Source organism: Clarias gariepinus, chromosome 3 (genome assembly GCF_024256425.1).
Source record: "Clarias gariepinus isolate MV-2021 ecotype Netherlands chromosome 3, CGAR_prim_01v2, whole genome shotgun sequence".
Lineage (NCBI taxonomy): Eukaryota > Metazoa > Chordata > Actinopteri > Siluriformes > Clariidae > Clarias > Clarias gariepinus.
Window position 1 is genome coordinate 33827621 of NC_071102.1, and position 14675 is coordinate 33842295.

Consider the following 14675-nt stretch of genomic DNA (forward strand, 5'->3'; position numbering starts at 1 on the left):
TTTCAATAATCACGTTTTATGACAAGTTAATGCAGAAAACCATGAAATTCCAAAAGGTTTACATATTTTTTCTTGCCACTGTATGCATTTGTTTGCATTTGAGGTGGTAAAATGTTGCACTTTCTCTATAATCCTGTAGATTTCAACTATTCACACATTGGCAGGAAGCAAGTTGGTTTAGAATTGTAGTAAAGTAAAGAAATTGAATTGGGACATTTATAAAATCGTGATACTGACAAAATCACGTTTCAAATAGAATCGGCACCAAGGTATCGTGATAATTTTGTATTGACTGGTCCTCAGATTTCTGCCAATATTAAATATTGAAATGACCACTAGATAGCTCTCCTATAGACAGTGGGGTAGACCATGATGCAGTATGGTTGGATGCATTCTATAGACAAGCAGTTCTTCCCCAGGATGTTTATTTGAGCAGGAAAAGATTCACTTTTATTTTAGCAGCTACAACTATAAATGACATAACTCCTGTAGCTCTGTAGTTAATATTGTTACCTGATTCACTTGGTGCATCCAGTAAAACTCCAGCAAAAATAAAGAAACTAAAAATAAAAACACACGTTAGTAATTACCATAAACTGATCTAAGTGTGTCGGTGTGAACATATTGTTATACGATACCATCCCACTTAAAATGTTTTCTAATTTGACTATTAGACGTTATGGTTGTGATTTAGACATGGAATCCTGTTCTTTGCATACTTTATTTTCCCAAACTGGAAATAGGTTTAGCTGATAACACCGGCTAAGCCCAGTGAACCGGCTTCGCAGGAGCATCTGAGCGTTAAGGGTTATGCTTGAGGACCCTTTGTAGACACTGGTGGAAACTGAACACTGTCCGTACGGATCAATAACACAGAAGCGTTTCTGAGGAGCCGAGGCACGGCTGTCCCAGGCTCAGTGGAAAAACTCAGCATGTGAAATCAATAATTGCACCTGGAAGTGATTTACATGTAGCCGATGCAGGTTGAACATCCTCACACCAACCAAAAATTAAAGCTTCATAAAACCGAGTGCAAACTACAGCTGGGCAATTAATCGGAAATACATTGAAACCTTTTTATGTTCTTATAATGTTTGTTCATGTACTGTCCCCTTAAAAACATGTATGTAATCACATGACTCAAGCTCCGAGTCTGGTCTGTGACATGGAAGCAACATAGATGAGAACGCTCATTAGAAAAGAACATCCCAGCTTTAATAGTTGAGCGTGTTTACAGTATAGACCTTGTCAGTGAACTATAAAAAAAAAAATAATAATCGCTCATTAATCATAATTGAAAAATGTTCAGTTAATTGTGATATTAATGTCATATCACAGCCAACTAGAATACAGTATGTAGGTATCGTAAACTCTGAAATGAGAGGATGTAGAGAACGGTGTATGATCCAAATCAACCAGGCATAGTCAATCAGGCAAAGGTCAATTGATCCTACTAAGAATTAGGTATAAAAAGTTAGGTAAAAGCACTTCAAAAAGTACAAATCCATCAAAGGGACTTGTCCTTAAGGGATATAATGTATAGAAGCAAAATAAATAAATAAATAAATCTGCAGTTGCAGGTCAAGCAGCTACAGTAGAAATCCTCATTATTAGACAGCCTTCATTCTCATTCTCACTCATTGTCTAAACCGCTATATCCTGTATGAAGGGTCACAGGGGCCCGCAGCCTATCCCAGGAGACCCCGGACATAAAAAACACACATGCTTATTTACACACTACGGGCAATTATGAAATGGCAATTAAATTAATCTGCAAACTCCATGCACGCAGATCTGAGTGGGAATTGAACCCAGACCCTGGGGGTGCAAGGCGACTTAACCACTAAGTCAAAGTGCCTTCAGCATTCTTATTTAAACAAAAATTATAAACCTAATACGTGCATGTTTTGGACTAACACTAATGCAAAAAAATTTTATTAAAAAAATAGTACAAAAATCATTCTTTAATGAACTGCTAAAAAAAAAAAGGCTTTTACAAATAGGGATATAATCAAGACCAAAATCTTTTAACCAGTCCTAATTCAAAAGGTAGGATTTGTCCAAAAAAAGATGGGAAGTATTTAAAATTGTTCTTTTTACAAAGAAATAAAGAAAAATTAAGACGTACTGCTACAAAAGAACTGAATCATTGATGTGATTTTAAAATTGTCTAGTAATGACTCTTCTGACACTCACCCTGATGACTCACTCACCCTCAGCACTTAACCTACCAAGAAATTTTAAAATATAATCAAGTCATAACTTAAATAATGATAATAATAATTATTATTTTTATTATTATTATTTTAAACGGTAAGATTTTTGTGTTATGATGACATCAACTGCTATATACTTACAGCTTTTTTTTCCTAATCCACAGTTCGTGCATCTTTAAAAATAAAATCATGACTGGTTACTAACAAAGTGATGCAGTTGGTGTAGAATCTGTATGTAACATGCACAAATATTTTTTTACTTTTTTTAAATATTGCAAACTTAACTAAAACCTAAAATCAAAACAGATTTGTACTAATTTATTACTTGCCCTTCGTTCAGTTCAGTTTGTTTCTGAAGTAACAGGAAATTAAACTACACTTATACATGCATCTGTTTGTATTGATTTCTTTTAAGGCAGTTTATTGTCAAGTAACTTGGACAATTGTGATATTAAGGAAAAGTAACAGAAAATGTAATAATAGTCAGAAACCTGGCTTGTGAGGCTTCTGGTCCAAGTGCTTTGCGTTTCTAGTTTTCCCTAAGCCTCACATCTGTGTGTCTGTACGAAAGATAATTATGGATTAGTCAGCAATAATCAAGTCATGTGTCTGACCTTTGCTCTGGATTATGATTGTTAGTTGTGATCTCAGCCCTGTCAGCGTTGCTGATTGTGCACATGTGCGTTATTATTGTATGGTTGCACAGAATTGACAAAACAATGAAGAAACCCACTATTGACTGAGTGATATGATGATGTGGTATTGATGATAAGATATACTGTATTAACATCACAATATGTTTCTTTTTGCCTTATGGGCGCTTTCTCTAGCCTGACCCAAAAACCATCAGTGTTATAATTATTACTTTTTTTTTTGCACGTTTTTCTCTAAAGGGTCTCTTAGTTTTGAAATCTAGTTTAGGTTGAAGAAATTAAATGCAAAATATATAGAAAATGCCTAAGTGGTTGACTTCAGACTGCTTATGTATCACAAACATTACAGATATACGATTTGATAAAAGTATTTGGAACGTATTGAGATTCAGGTTTAAACTATGATCTGTATTTATTTTACCAGTATTTACTCCACCACCCTGGTAGTGACACAAATTAGATTTTTCCCCCCTAATGTGACACAGAGCAGATTTTTTAAGGCTGTTTAAAGCCCCAAATTAATTGTTTTTAAGATCAGCCCTGAGTCACTTTCAGATGTGGTCAGATATACAGTTGAACTTGGATTGCGAAAAGATTATTCGTTCCTGAAGCATGCTTGTACTGTATATTAAAACACTCCTATATCAAATTTCCCCCATAAGAAATAATGGAACCTCAGATGATTCTACAACTTAAAAATATTTATTTAAAAATAATTAATACAAAATGTAAGGTAGAAATAAAACAAATTAATCTTTACCTTTGGAAAAAATTCTGACAGAGCAGTGTTTCCGTTAGTGTGTGTGCGCACAAACACATACACACTAACGGAAACATTGCTCTGTCGTGAAACTTTTTCAACAAGGAACCTCTTAAATGACATTTACGCACACACTAATGGAAACACTGCGCTTTGACAGAGAAAGACTCTGTAACCTGGATATTAAACAAGGAACCTCTCTAATGACACTTGCTTTTGCTGTACGTGCGCACACACACACACACGTGGTCACGGATGTTAACTATATGAGTGAGCATGGGAGACGATTACCCACAGTCACACAGCGCTCGAAAGAGAAAAACCATTGGCTCAGTTGTACCTACATGATGCTCGGCAGATAAAGCGCATGTGTACTACTCGTATATCAATTAAAATTTATTTTACAAATTTTGCTCGTCTTGCAGAATGCTTGCAAACCAGGCTACACGCAATCCAAGGTCCCACTGTATATCTGATATGCAGTCATGTGACTTAAATAAGAACGGTCAGGTCAGAATTCATGACATTCATTGCCTCTGCGCATGCATAGGACGCTTGCTGACATTATCAGCAGCATGGGGATTGCATAGCAGCATTAGCAACAGCTGCTAAAACAGCTAAGGAGAGGCGTCTAGCTGTCTTCCTTCATCTAAACCACAACAAATACAGCCGACTAACTGCACTCGGTCCTCTGGACCAAAACGGCAAGCAGTTTTTTGCTAAATTCACATTATTTGAAATTAATGAGCAGTGGCACAAATATGATTTTTTTTTTTAACCCAGATGGCGTGAGCAAAATGTGTCAATGTGCGAAGGCGTGCAATTTCAGAAAACAGATGCATCCACATTAGAGTCCTCACTTGTAAGTATAAATGTGATCCGTCATGACATTCAGATCGGATCTGACCAAAAGAATCAGGAATTGAATAACGTGTTCTGTAATGTGAACTACCCTATTATATTTGCCATTCAGAATTCAAAAAGTATTTTTCTAGGCTAGCAACAATAGTGGAACAACTAATCGAATCGAGCAGGTGTTTGTCATTATTTATTTGGCACCTTAACTGTTATTTTAGAAAAACAGAAATTAATATTATTGACAAAATCGATATAAATTCCTAACTATGCCCATATTACCTGTAATACTTTGCAGCCGGTTGTAATCAGATGACTGCACAGACACATATCATGATTTTGATTATGTGGTTAATTGTGCAGCACTAATGAACAGTATGACAGTTTATCTTTGCCATCTTGCACAGCCTTTATTTGAGCTCAGTGGAGAAACGAAACAAGGACGAGTCCCATGTTTAAGCACTGTGATATGCCGTTGAACACTGTCCAAATTCCCATTCATTTGGCACTAATGTTGTGTTTCTATTACTTGATTAGATTATAAATGTAAAGGTTAGTGTGGTGTTTTTAAGGTATTGCAATTATCTCTCGAAATGTGATTTTCTCCTGTAAATGCAAACATTTAAAGTAATTGAGATAAATGCAAAAGAGAACCACAGTTGAGTTTTTCGAACCGTATATACATGTAGTAAAACAAAGTCAACTCTTTATAATAGGAAGGGTTTTCCCAGATCTTCACACACACACACACACACACACACATTTGGCCGAATCAGTGCTTTCCCTCTTTTTCTGCCAGTGCGGTGGGTTGATCTGGAACGCACTCTGAGATCATTTGTAAATGTGCCAGGATGAAGTGGTGTTTGTTGGGTGTTAAGTGGTGCTCTAGCTCTACAGCAGTCTCTGCATGAGGAAAACCTGAAAGCCAGGATCACAGACCTGGCACTCTGAGTGCTCTTTCAATGCTGCTTTATGCACAAATACTCCAACTCCAGCAGGCTGAAGCAGAGAACACCTGTGTGTGATTATATTGTACACTAAGCACACAGAATTGTTGTCTTTCCCAACACATGTGAAAGGCAACGTCTCCGAGCAGCTAAATGTATCTGATAACAGTCCTGGAAAGGTTCAAAATGCACAAGTACATAATGTCGACTTTTTAATATAAAATCAAACGCAGTAAATTATGCAAAATATTAAATTTTTTGCTTGTGGACATCCTTACATGAGATGTATGCTAGATGGTTATGCTTTCTTTATTTTATTAATATGTTCAATGTTTGTGATTAAACCCGAAAAAAGTACAATGAGACAATGCTCAGTGTAGCTTTAGTATGTATTTGGGGGAAAAAAATAATGCAATATAAATGTAATCATATAATGACTGCCTTATCAATGGGAAATTAATTAAAAAAATTGTATAATAAAAATAAAATATTTCTAATTGTATTAGTTGGTTAATAACAAACCAATGACAGGTGGGAATTGGATATGACTAAATTAGTGGTAAAAAAAAAAGTAATTACAGTATATATATATATATATATATATATATTATTATTATTATTATTTTTTAATATGTACTTTTAAATAGAAACTTGTTAAAATGGCTTTATGACAAAACGGTTAAATACTCCTTGAATTAAAATGACCTAATTTTTCCCATTTTCATCTGAAAATGCACCTAAAAAGAGGAGCCAGTCTGTGATAGTCATTAAACAGATATATATATATATATATATATATATATATATATATATATATATATATATATATATATATAATTATATAATAAAATTATTGATCTACATAGTGCACCCCATCATGTTCCCAAAAAAAGTGGCTTCTGTACTGTAATCATTTGTAATCAGGTTTTGTTCCTGAATTCCCACTGAATTATATAAATTATGGCTGTTTCGTGTCCGTTAGGTTTTAGGTTTTTAGCCACTGCTGTCAACAAGCATGACCGCTCATTTCATCAAATCGAGTTTCCATGAGTGCTCGGCTGCGCTGGTTTGCGTCATCAGAAAGTGAGCGCTCGATGTCCGGCCAACTTTGGCCCTAGCAGTCGCACTGCTGCGTAAACAAACAGAGGAACGTGACCTCGCTTACAGCCTCATCTGCTGCTGTCTGAACCCTGAACTCTGAACTGCAGAGCTTATTGAACAACAACACACTAAAAAAGAACAACCTTAATTCAAGGAGAAACATGATTCTGAAATAGCGTTAGGTGAAAGGGTAAGCGATATTAATGAAAATAAGTAAAGAAATGGCACTATACTAGCACATCTGCTCACCTGCACTATCATGCACTTATTTAATGAGCCAATCAGGTGAGACCGGCATAACGCATAAAATCATGTTCATACTGTACACTTAAGAACGTCTATAAGTTAAATGTCAGCGAAGTCGATACCAGATGGGCTCCTTTGAGTTTTTGAACAAGTGCTGATCTCAGACCTGTGCAGAAAACAAAAAACATTCAACAAGTGGCGGTTCTCTGGGTTAACGATTAGACACATCTGAGGAAAAATAACAATAAAGCCTATGGCAGCTCAAATAACCACTCTTTACAACCATGGTGAGCAGAAAAGCGTCTCCGAACGTACATGTTCTTTTTTAATTAAATACACATAAAACATACAGAAACTTGATGGAGGCTAAATCTTGGTTTACTTGTAAAATAATCATAAATGTCTTGATAATTATCATAATGTGTCATGCACTGCGTAGCTCAATGGTTTCATAAGACATTGTGGATTAAACGGTTGCTCAGTTTAGGATTAGTGATGTAAGTGGCATTTTTTTCATGGTGCTTCTCATCCCCAAAAAAGCTTCTAAGAACGTCTCGAGCTCCTGTGCCAAAGCTCTTCCCCCAGGCTGTGTACTGTACAGTCTGATCCTGTCAGCCTCCCTTCCTGAAAATGAAATATTAAAAACCCTGTCGTTGTGGTTCAGCCTCCTGTGATACGCGCTAGGAATCCTCAGAGGAGCTGTTAGTGTCCTCTTACTGTTACGCTTTGATAAATCAAGTGGTTATACAGTAGTCATGCATGTGTGTTCACAGGGGTTAATAAGGCCATATGGGACATAGTGACTGCTTTTGCTGCTTAATTACACCCACAACACACACACACATACACACACACACACACACACACACACACACACACACACACACACACACACACACACTTCACCTTAACTTGAACCTGCAGATTAAATTGTGGAACGAAAGGAAGTGTATTCTAAATGCATGTGCATTAGCACTGATATGTTTCTGTGCAAAAAAAAAAGTTTGGAGTACAGTAGGTGCACATAATAATATTTTTATTCTGTTATATATCATCATTAAAATAAAATGAAAGATTAATTAATAATCAATTTAAAATAATTATCTCAATTAATCCCATAATTAGTTGAAAATTAAGGTCTGTGAACTGCACATGCAGCTACTAAAGCCTTACCTGAATGTGTGCACCTGATCCGTTTTATCTCATTAATTAATTGATGTAAATGAAATCGAATTGTTTCTCTTGTTTGTTGTGAAGACTTAGATTTTTCACCTGCTTGTACTTCAGCACTGATTCTGATTCTTGGGTTTGCCCTAATGAATGACGCGCTGTGTATAAACACTATAAACACTAGAATTCTGCCTTTAATCATCACATGTTGCAGGTTTATTATCTTTTTTATGTTCAAGCATTTTAATATTAAGCACTTTATTTACTCAGATGTTTAAATACAAACAATTGGTTGACTTTGGGATTTTTATTAACTTTATGCAATCCTTATTATGCATGTGTAGCTTGTTGGTTAAGGCAGATTGGACGGTCCCAGGTTCTAACCCCAGAACCACCAAGTTGCCATTGTTGGGCCCTTGAGCAAGGCTCTCAACTGTATCAAATGTATAATGAGATGAAAATTGCACTATTGAGAAAATAGGAGAAACACCCATCCGTTTTTTTTTTCTTCTTCATTTTGGTCTATCAATGTGTCTGAACATGCCGTTCAACTTGCTATGATGTCATTGCCGGCAAGGAAACAATGGGGACAATTTGGCATAGTAAGGACTCCCGAGCACCTCCCGAGCAAGGGTCGCCCCTTTTCTTGTGTTCTAAGTGGCTAGAAAAAAGCAGTTCTGCAAAGGGGTGTGTGGCCGTAGTTGGTTTACATTTGGAACCCTACTGTGATTTCAGCTGGAACATTAAACGACATGTTTATTTACAGTAACTCATGTTAACTTGTTAAAAATGCGTCACATTTAAATCGTGTATGTTAAATCAGGAGCTTTACTGGATCTCTTTAATCTGCTGATGTCTTGTGCAGTCATTTGCAGATGAAGGTTTTTTTTCTGCTCTTTTAAAGATGTAAAGCATCGACTGTATGTGCTGTGTAGCTCCAGAGATCAGATTAGATCAGATCAGCTGCTCAGCGCAGTGTGTCGAGTGCTGAGACTGCACAGTGTACAGTAGAGAGAGCGTGTTGATGGCAGCTCGCCCTGCTCTGTGCTCTGCTTTACCTAGCTGTAGCGAGCGAGAACTCACCGGGGTTTAGATCTCCTTCTCTGACATTGTGCATGTGCGAGATGAGATGGCTGTGCTGAGATCCAGAGCCAAGAATCGAGAGAGAGGAGTTTCTCTACAGTGTGATTTAATACGGTTTTCCGCCTGTCCTTTCCTCCTTTTTTCACCACCATGTCGGAGTGTTTAAGAGCTATTCCTGACTTTCCTGTTTTAAATAAACGTAGGCAGGGAGCAACTTATTCCACCTTTCTCATCCATCTCTGTCTCTCTTTCTGTTTCTATCACTCTTGTCTCTCACTCTATTAATTCAGTTTCATTTACGAAGCTTTATTGGCAGAAGTGAGGACAGTCTAATGTCAATGCTTTGGAAAGACAGTCAGGAAAAGAGAGACAGACACAAGAGTGACAGAAAGTAAGTGGGAAGTAGGGAGGGAGGGAGAGAGAATAGGAGACAGGTAGAGAGACAGAAGCAAATAGAGAGACAGAAAGAGGATGAGACAGGCAGAGAAGGAAATAGTGTGAGAGAAACAGCGACTCCTGCTCTTTTTCTCTCTCTGTCTGTCCCTTCCTCTTTCTGTCTCTGTCTTTCTGCCTGTCTCTTTCGTTTCTCTCTCGTTCATTATCTTAAGGCCTATAACTCAATCCTTCCTCCTTCTGTCTTTAAATCTTTCCTGTTTCTCCTCCTCTATTGCTTTACATCTCCCTCTCTCCCTCTTTCACTTTGTTTAGTCCTACCCCTTTCTCTTCATCTTTGTCTGTCTCCTTCTCTTTCTTGTTTACATCCCCTTCTTCTCTAGCTCTATCCCAGTCTCTCGCTCTCTTCCTCTGCTTTGCTTCCAGCTCTCTTTCTATTCCCCACACTTCTGTCGACGTCTTTTTCTTTCATTCCTTTTTTTTGTTTCTCTTTGCTCTTTCTCTTTGCCTCCCTCTTTCTCATCTTTGTCTGTTTTTTGTATAAAAAAAAACAATTTTGTCTTTCTGTCTCTTTCCCTCTATCCATGACCTCTGTCCTCACAATTTCTCTTTCTTTTTATCCTCCTAACAGTTTTATCTCTCTCCGCATTCTTCTTTCCCTTTTTTACTTTTTTCACTTTTAGTTTATTTTCTACTCAAAATCTAAACATATTTTAATTTCCACAATAGTCTGCTCACTCTTTCTTTACACTCCTGGCTGTTCCTTTCCTTGTTTCTCCTTACTCTATATTTCCTTCCCTCCGTCTCTACTCATTTTCCTTCTTCCTAATTTCTTCTTTTATTCTTGCTCTTCATCGGCTTGCAAGACTGCGCTCAAGCGTAGATCCCTCTTTATTAGCGGACAATAAAACAAACAGATTGTGAGTTATTTTGCTGGCTCATGCATGAACGCTCTGCTTTGTGTCAGTGCATTGTGTGCTGCGCTGTCGACTCGTCCTCCTCCTCCACACAAAGTTTGGGATCAAGGTTGTTCACGTGGCCTCGCTGTTGTATGTGGTGTGTGTGTTGTGTCAGGGAAGAAGCATACATTAAACATGCCAATGCTGTAAGGGACAGGGACGTTGATGAACCCATCTCTGTTTATTTAAGGACTCTATTAGTATTTGACTGCTGTCGGTACACTGTAGAACACCTATGGTGATTATATTGATACATCAAGGATGCTGGTGTGCTGTGTGCAGGGTGTGTCATGAAGCCTGGCTTGGCAAAAAGAAGGGAAAATATGCTTGAGTCTGATTGCTCAGAAGGTGCTGATTCGATACTGATTCCTGTAACAGTAGCTCTAATTTTACTTGTGGCTATAAATAAAAAAGGACATCATTGGAAAATAAGCGTTGAGGTGTAGTAGAAAAAAAACTTTAGTCTATGTCAGGCCAAATTTGTTACTTATTAATTTTCCGGTCATTTACATATTAATCTATTCAAATGACAAACAACAAAGACAGCACACAGAAGCAGAGCAATAAGAAAAAGTGGCATACTGAAAGATCCTCTCTTCTCTTCTTTGAAGAATTACAGGTGAATATATGCATGGCTGTAAAAATAAAATATATAGTACAAGACAGACCAGTTGGAAACAAAGGTGGAAACTAAAAACTTAATGTACGCTTCTGGGCTTTGCATGAAAATAGAAAGAAGCGAGTTTGACAAACTTACCAAAAGAAAACTGCACAAATCTGTGTCTAAAACTCCTGGAGTTTTCACTCCAAATATTGACTGTTCATTTTATTACTCTTTATTGCTCTTTATAGAAGTTTCTTTTATGCAGAATTTTTTATTTGCTTATGCCATATTTTTTAGGTGCCTAAGACTTTTGCACAGTACTGTATGAAACTCAAAAAACTTGAAAAAAGATTAATTTTAAATCTTTAAATTTAAAGATCTTGCAAAAAATAATTTCATTTATTTCAGTAATGCAACTTAAAAGGTAAAACTAATTTATGAGATAGACTCATTACATACAAAGCAAGATAGTTTTGCAAGCCGTGATTAGTCATAATGGAGATGATTATGGCTTACAGCTCATGAAAACCCCAAATCCACAATCTCAGTTTGTTTTTAAAGTGTTGTATCAAAGCAAATTCATAGAAAGTTATGTGGAAGGAAAAAGTATTGAAGAAAAAGGTGCACAAGCAGCAGGGATGGCCTCAGCCTGGAGAGGATTGTCAGGAAAAGGCCATTTAAAAGTGTGGGGACTTTCACAAGGAGTGGACTGAGGCTGGGGTCAGTGCATCAAGAGCCACCACACACAGATTCTAGAAACGGGCTTCAAATGTCGTATTCCTCTTGTCAAGCCTCTTCTGAACAACAAATAACATCAGAAGTTTTGCAACTTTTGCAGCTCATTTGGAAACAAAGGACCCAGAGTCTGGAGGAAAAATGAAAATGAAGAGACACAAACTGCAAGATGCTTAAAGTCCAGTGTGAAGTCTGTGTTGATTTGGGGAGCAATGTCATCTGCTGGTGTTGGTCCACTGTGTTTCAATAAGTCTAGGGTCAACGCAGGAGATTTTAGAGTCTACCAGGAGATTTTGAAGCACTTCATGCTTCCTTCCTCAGACGAGCTTTATGGGAATGCTGACTTGAAAACTTGTCTGACCTGAACCCCATAGAGAAACTATAGGGCATTGCCAAGAAAAAGATGAGGGACATGAGACCGAACAATGCAGAAGAGCTGAAGGTTGCTATTGAAGCATCCTGGTCTTCCATAACACCTTAGCAGTGCCACAGACTGACAGATTCCATGCCACACCTCACTGAGGCAGTAATTGCTGCAAAAGGGGCCCAAACTAAGTACTGAGTGCATATGCATACTTATACTTTTCAGAGGTCCGATATGTTCTATGTACAATCGTTGGTTTACTGATTGCATGTAATATTCAAATTTTCTGAAATTGTGGATTTGGGGATTTCGGGAGCTGTAAGCCATAATCATCTCAATTATGACAAATCACAGCTTGAATTGTCTTGCTTTGTATGTAATGAGTTATTAGTTATTATCTCATATTAGTTTCACCTTTTAAGTTGCATTCACATTTTAATGGACCTGTATATGGAAAACAAGTCAATTTACAGTATGTTATGTTTTTTATAAACAACATTATAAAAAACCTGCAAATATAAGTGTTGTACAAACCTTGTTGAAACATTCACAGAATGTGATCCAACAACGTAAACCCGACAAATTTAAATGCAGTGCCTAAGAATCCTTTTATCGCACCCAAAATCAAAAACAATAAAAAGAAAAAACAATAAGAACAGGTGACTACTGGTTACTAACTATGGGATGATGATGATGATAATGATGATGATAAATCTTTTTGAAATTTTCTCAGATGGTTATCCAACAGCATTTTCAAAACCTACAAATATACAGTAGTTTTTTTTATATATATACTGTAGTTCTTTATTAAAGCATTGCAGTGTACAAACCTTTTTGAAACTGCAAAGCACAACCCTGCTTTGGAGAAAAACTTTTTTAATGTTACAAAGCACCGACAGTGCTCGTCGAATAACCATTTGCTAAATGTTAAATTACCATCTCTGCACAAAACTTTATCACCATATATTAGCAAAGATTTTATTTTGTTCTATAATTACATCATTTAATCCACTTTTGTTTGTTATAAATTAAATAGAGAATCCACCATATAAGCTCCTGTGAATGAGCTGATACTGTGGAAATTAAAATATTTTAGAACAAGCCTATTAATATAAACCTGAACTGTCAGAGCTGCTGTTTTTAAAAAAGTTAATCAACTCTTTCTGACCAATCAGAACGGAGAACTCAACAGCGCTGTGGTTTAAGCCATGTTAACAAGCACCACTGGCCGTTTTCATTTTAATACTATAACTGATTGATGTATTGTTCATTATTATTGTCCCGGTTGATTTGCATCAGATGACATGTACTGTAAACTGTACTGTAAACTGTCTGCCAAAAAAAAAGGAAAAAAGGAAACAACCTTGCAATATTATAAAGAGGATAAATTAATAACCAGAGCTCATGAAAATGCTCTCATCTTTAAATGTGAGCATGTTATATTTTCTTCTCTTGTATCACTATAGCTACATAACAGGGTGAACATAGCGCAGAGCCTCCTAATAATGTGTGTGAGTGTATATACTGTAAATTGTTTCAGAGTTTGAGTGCTCATGTAAGAAATCCTAAACGTAAGCCAAAAGCAATGAAGATGTATCAGAAGCAGAGGAGCAATAAAAAAAGTTACTGCTTTTTGGCTACCGTCTGATGTTCCTTATTGATTCCCCTGTCAGAAGGCCTTGTTTATCACCATTATGGTGCTTTTTTGCGTAAGAGAAATGAGGCTGTGCTTGTTTTCTTAATCTGATTGTTCAAAAAATGCTTCTCTTTCAGTATAACAGCTGCCTCCATTACATGGCTTAATAAATAAAATTAGCCAGGCTAATGGGAAGACATAAGACATCTGCACACTATTCACATCTGTGCTTTGCTTTCTTTTGATATTCCTCACTCATTTCAAAGTTTGCTGCTGTTGAAATTGGTTTGCTATGGCCTTTTATACTTTCCTGCTGTGCATGGTTCGAGGTAGGCGAATAAGAGCTCCCTCAGTTATTCCTCTGCACAGTCACTTCGAGAGCTTCCCATCAGCAGGAGCTGGTTTGATTTACTCCATGTTTATTGCGCTGTGGAGCAAGAGATTACTGTGGCATTCGCTTTCACACAAGCGCTCAGTGTGATGTTGTCTTTCTTGCAAATTCAGTCCACTGAGGCATCACTGGGCTTTTTTTCTCAACAGGCAGCTCTTTTCCGACCTGTTTTTGTACTTCCGAAGGTAATACTTTTTTAAACTTTGAACTGATAAAGAGATGCAGTCATCAGTCACCTCAGGAACCTCCTCAGGTCCCTGAGAAAGGTTTGTTCCTGTACAAAAAAAACAAAAACTTTTTCCTTACCATAAAAATCTGGTGACTTTTTGTTTAGATCGCAAACAATTGGTTCACAGTTGTCTTGTGACAGTTGTAATTCATATGCACATTCCCATTTTTTCTCATCTTTACTACTGCAGTTTACTAATTCAATAGATATCCATACAGTTTTACATATATTATGTTAATCCCGTTTTTTCTGAATATTTTGTTTGTAATTAGTCAAAATCTTGGAGCTGAGCGGCACAATCGACCTTTCAGTTTGGCTAGCTAATAAAGGTTT

General features: G+C 36.9%; 1 protein-coding gene across 1 annotated transcript in view; it reads left to right on the top strand.

Moving 5' to 3' along the window:
- gcgra (glucagon receptor a) overlaps window positions 1-14675 on the top strand; it is a 67666-nt gene that overhangs the window by 15060 nt on the left and 37931 nt on the right. The gene's annotated exons all lie outside the window — the stretch shown is intronic.